This window comes from Microtus oregoni, unplaced genomic scaffold (genome assembly GCF_018167655.1).
Source record: "Microtus oregoni isolate MIOR12 unplaced genomic scaffold, Mior012 000014F_ref0000157, whole genome shotgun sequence".
Classification (NCBI taxonomy): Eukaryota; Metazoa; Chordata; class Mammalia; order Rodentia; family Cricetidae; genus Microtus; species Microtus oregoni.
The window spans coordinates 29,404,350-29,410,086 of NW_024543073.1; the positions used below are offsets into that span (position 1 = coordinate 29,404,350).

The 5,737-nt window shown below is 38.5% G+C and overlaps 1 pseudogene; it reads right to left on the minus strand.

Moving 5' to 3' along the window:
- Positions 1–4,720: 4,720 nt before the first annotated feature.
- LOC121455796 lies at positions 4,721–5,486 on the minus strand (annotated as a pseudogene).
- Between the last annotated feature and the right edge of the window lie 251 nt (positions 5,487–5,737).

Below are 5,737 nucleotides of genomic sequence, written 5' to 3' on the forward strand. Positions count from 1 at the left end.
AACTCAGAATTTTAAGAATTAAATCAAATGATTTCTTATTTTAAATAAAGTATTTTATTTTAAACCTGTCACTTAAAAAAGATTGATGGTTTATAATATAAAATATATCATTTTTAGCATTGTTATAATTTGGTGTGATTAAATACCAACTTAAGTTGATTTTAGTTTAATTAAGTAGCACGTGCATTCTATTTTGGATATTTGCTGTTTTGTTTGGTTGTTTCACATCCTGGTAAGATTCAACTAACTGCCAGTTCCATAAAGGATTACTAGAAAGGTCTTTTACTCACAGTCAAACTTCAGGGAAAGTCTGTTGACTAATTTTCAAAAGGTTGATGTGACAGGATTTATTCACTCTGTCATAAATGTGATGATTGAATGTTAGGCCATCTTAACACACATTTCTTACTTAGGGCAATAAGAAGTGATTTCCTTTGATATCAGTGGAAATATTACGAAGAAGAAGGGACATATAATTCCCTCAGATAGGAAGGCTGATAAAATGTCCACAATGCTGCACATACCCAGTACATTTTATATAGCTTATATTGTTGAAAAAAATCTGGAAGTCTTGTGAAATCCTAAACTTGGCGGTTTTTCAAATGAAAACAACTTAATAAAAATAAAACTTTTAAAATAGTACATGGTCTCTAAGCTGAATTTTTCCAGTTTTCCTGCTGTAATATTTAACCTATTTTTTCTGTTCATAACAGAAGAGCATTCTGTCCCTCATTTACCATATTCAGATAGCTATTTCTTTAGTTTTTAAACTTAATTAAAAAAAAAAAACAAAAGAACTCTAAGACACCCCCATTGAAGGTTGGGTATTTAGAAGTGAGGTTGGGATTGGGCCCGAATCACAGGAGCACACGGAAGTATCACTCAACTTTCAGGCTCATTTCACATCTTTTTATGTGTATTTGTGTCATTTCCCATTTCCTATGCACTGAAGTACTTTAAGAAGGGTAGTGAATTTTCTCTATTACACTTGGATCTTAGACCGAATCTGTTTTTCATTTTAGCTTTCCAGGAGTGAATTTCTAGAATGGGGAGGTAGGATAAGAAAGAGTGTTGAGAGAGTGAATGTGATCATGACACTTTTATGCATGTGTGGAAAAGTCACAATGAAATCCTTTGCTTTTTATGATTAATATGTTCCAAAAGAAAAAGAATAAAAGCAATGAAGAAAACTAGCAAAAAAAAAAACTGGTCCATTTGAAAGGTCAATAAAATGATAAATCTTTAAAAAAAATGATTGAGAACAAAATGAAGAAAGGAATAAGTTGCTGATTGGAGTTGCTTATCTTATGACAAAAGGCCATGTCATGGATTGTAGCCTTGCAGGTAGTGCTTCTCCCATCCCCCGGGCCTTTCATCCCAGCTGTAACTGGCTTCTTGATTTCTGCTTGGTATGTCTCTGCCACAGTCCTATGCTATGCCTAGAGGGCTGGTTCATTTTCTCTGATACAAAAGCAGAAAGTATGAAGAGATTAACCACCTGTAAGGGAATTTCTTGATAGCTGGGAGCTTGTGGGTAAGCACAACTTTCTGTAGTGTTTTAGAAAAATAATCCCAAGGTTTAATATACATTCTTCCCTAGTAGGATCCAGTCATCAAGACCTACAATTGAAAGTACATAAACTTTTGCATAACCTTTCTCTTGGACATGGTTTCTATCCCTACTATCTTCATTTCTATTCCTTGAATTATTTCCCCAAATTAATTATGTGCTTCAAACCCTTGTTCTTAGGTTGTAATTTTTTGATGTAAAGGCAGGCTTATAGAGTATGCATCATGCTTTCATAAGGATTATATTAAAATGCTGACAAATATAAAAACACTGTGTATTACTTAACACTATTACACATTGTAAACTATTGCTAGGTATGCTTATTAGTCTATTGTCAGCTCCATGCAAGCGAGAGTCATTTGGGAAGAAAGACTATCAGTTGAGGGATTGTCTCCATCAGATTGGCAGGTAGGCAACTCTAGGAGGCATTTTCTTTATTAAAGAGTAGTGTGAGACTGCCCATTGTAGTGGAACTTTCTCCAATGTTCTCTGACCCCATAAGCCAAGCCTTAAAGGGCCAGTGTCTCCACTACATAGTCCAGCTGTGCAAGCTGGCAGGCAGGGGCTATGAGCCACACCTCTTGTGAGCACCAGCCTGCGAGACTACAGGGACATCTGGCTCCTTGTCCAGAACTTTTGTTTTTGTTTTTGTTTTTTTTTTTTCGAGACAGGGTTTCTCTGTGGTTTTGGAGCCTGTCCTGGAACTAGCTCTTGTAGACCAGGCTGGTCTCGAACTCACAGAGATCCACCTGCCTCTGCCTCCAGAGTGCTGGGATTAAAGACGTGCGCCACCACCGCCCGGCTCAGAACTTTTCTTAGCTTTCTCAGGCCTTATGTTGAGATATTTGAACTCCATGTTGGGCACCATATATGGTTGTACTTTCTCATCAGGACTGCCAGCTCACCCATATTGACATAGAGACTTTTTATTATTCATGGAAGCTTAGCATAACTTAGACTTCTCTTACTAACTCTTGGAAGTTAAATTAACATGCGTTATTAATCTACATTCTGTCATGTGATTTGGTTACCTCTACTCTTTTCTACCTCTTCAGTATCTTGGAGTCTCTCTCACATAATTGCATCCCCAGATTCTCCTACTCTTTGTCTCTCTCTCTCATGGAAATACCGCCTATCCTCTCCTGCCTAGCTTTTGGTCATTCAGCCCTTTATTACACCAAACACAGCAATACATATCAACACAGCATACAAATACCCTACAGTAGCCCATCCCATGATGAGCAGTGCTACCCTTGGGCAGGTGGTCCTGGGTTGTATTTGAAAGAAAACTAAGGAGTGCATGGGAGGAAGCCAGTAAAGAACATTCCTTCTTAGCTTCTACTTCAGTTATTGATTTCAGGTTTCTGTCTCAAGTATCTCCCTTGCTTTCTCTCAGTTATAGAATGTGACCTGATAGTTGTAAGATGAAATAAACATGTTCCTCCTCAAGTTGCCTTGTCTCATCATGTTTATCACACAATATAAAGCAAATCAGGCCACTTGGCTAACAATATCTGCTTGTATGCTTGTCTGTTGACCTGACAATATTATTTTCTTGAAACAAACCATTGGAAGCTTGTAGTAAATTGTGAAGAACTGTTTTCTGTCAAAGGGCCCTTAGCAATTCCAGCAATTCCAGGTAAAGATTTAAAACCACCATTTTTCTTTGATCTCATGGCCTGAGAAGTGATCTCTTATCTCAGATTTTCTGAGAATCTTATCTATATAGTCAGGTTCAAATGCACAGTTCACTCATTCAACAATATTTAAAAATAATTCCTAGATGCCAAACATTATAACTTATCAAAAGAATGATAGAAGTGGCACTGACTTTAGAGCCTTGTTTTGAAAGTTCAGTGTTGCTAAGTTATGGTACAAATAACTTATCGAGTTGTTTTGCATAGTAAATTGGTACTAGAGATAAAGTGATGAAAACGAGTTGCTGTATTCAAGGTGTGCAGAGACTTTTTTGTGCTAACTTTCCATTGTTTCCAGAAGTAACTTTATTCAAGACTCTTGACTATTGTGTAACTTTCCTTCTGGGTCACCCCTATGCATTGGAAAAACTCCCACTTCCATATGATTCTGTGATCCTTTCATATTTGTGTGTGTGTAGTGCTCCAGCTGTTCTGTTCCCATGTGCACCGTGGTTCTTTGAGACTTATGAAGCTATTCACTGGGAATCTCCTCCCACGTATCCAGTGATGTAATCCCCGTTCCAGTTTCTATGTACTCCTCTTTGACTCTTAGTTCTTGGAGGTTCATATCCCACATTAGGTGCTTTAGAAAGAGTTAATAGAGACTAATTATTTTATGTTTTCAGTACATATAAATATGTATTTTTATCCAAATAACTGAGTAATAATATAGCTGAATAAACACTTGAGGCTAATGACCTTTTCTCTAGAAGACTTTAAGAATATTGACCCGTTGCTTTTATGGATTCAGTGTTCTTGTTAAAGTCTTGTGTAATTGTAACTTTCTTTTGGAGGTATAAGGATTTAATTTAGAGTTTTGCACATGTTAGGCAAGTACTTTACCACAAAGTTATATTCTAAGCCCATGATTCTTGATTTTATTTTTGAAACCCATTTTATTAAAGTTGTGAGTTTTTTTTTTCCTGGAGAAGGACATTCTGTGATGATGTAAACTGGTCTGGTCTACCTTGATGTGTCTTCTGAGTGTGTTAAGTCCTTTCCAAGAGTCAGCATTCACCCCTTTTTTGTAGGTACTGCTTAGAAGTTGCTCCTTTGTTTTGTCTGTCATCTTGCTTAAACTGTAGTTTTTGTTTTCATATTGCTTCTTTATCCTCAAAATTATTTTTCTCTGTCTTCATCATATGTGTTTTCCTTCCACTTTTGTCAGATTTGTTAACAGTATGGAATATTTCGCTTTTCCATTTAAATTTTCAGCATTTTACAATCTCAGCATAGCACTTCCATGGCTGTTGTCATTGTTGGGACTCTTTCTCCTTCGCTTCTGTTCCCGTTTACTCTTCATCCTTTCTTACGAGATCCGATGTCGTCTCCTTAATTTCTTTCTTTCTTTTTTTTTTTGTTTTCATCACGCTGTTTAATCTAGCACGTTGCCTAGAAAGGCTTGTTAGCAAGAGTACAAATAACGTCTCCAGCATGTCTCTTAGAGACCGGTTCACCCACTGCTCTGTTTGGCCGCTAGCCTCTTGTCTCTCTCTTCAGCAATTGTGAGGCGGATTCCTTTTGTTGCCCTTGCCAATAACAAAAATGTTGGAAAGCCGGGTGGCAAAGCTGTTGCCATTGGCATCTTTCACATGGACCACATCAAAAGAGCCGGGATGTCTCTCTCTGTTGGTGATCACACCAATTCTTCCCAAGTTAGCACCGCAGTCACCATACACAGGTTACCAGTGTCAAACTTGATGAAGTCGGTTATTTTGCCCGTATCCAAATCAATCTGAATGGTGTCATTCACCTTGATGAGGGGATCAGGGTAGCGAATAGTGCGAGCATCATGGGTCACCAGATGTGGGATTCCTTTTGTGCCCACAAAGATCTTTCTCACTTTGCACAACTTGTACTTGGCCTCCTCGGGTGTAATATGATGAACGGCAAAGCGACCCTTGGTGTCATAGATCAGATGGAAGTTCTCTCCAGTCTTGTCAATGCTGATGACATCCATAAACCCAGCAGGGTAGGTTATATCGGTCCTGACTTTGCCATCAATCTTAATGAAGCGCTGCATGCAGATCTTCTTCACTTCATCGCCAGTCAGGGCATACTTAATCCTGTTCCTCAGGAAAATGATCAGAGGCAGACATTCCCTCAGCTTGTGAGGGCCAGTGGACGGACAAGGAGCAAACACGCCGGTTAGTTTATCCAGCATCCAATGCTTTGGAGCTGCTGCACGCTTCAGATGTTTCTTGGGACCACGAGCCATGGCTGCGCTGGGAACGGAAAGAGCCGTCTCCTTAATTTCTGAGGGGAAGATTATAACCTTTGCTTCATTGCTTAGGCTAAGTCTTCTTTCTTTTCTTTTTCCTAGGTGCTTGTTTTTTCTTTCTCTTTCTCAAACCCAGGGCCATGCTTTTGCCAGTCACATCTCCAGTTTTCTTCTTTGTTTATTTGAATTGTTAGTCTAGAGGTTTCCTTCAAGTTTCTAGTGATCATTACTGTCCCTTTGGACTCAAAG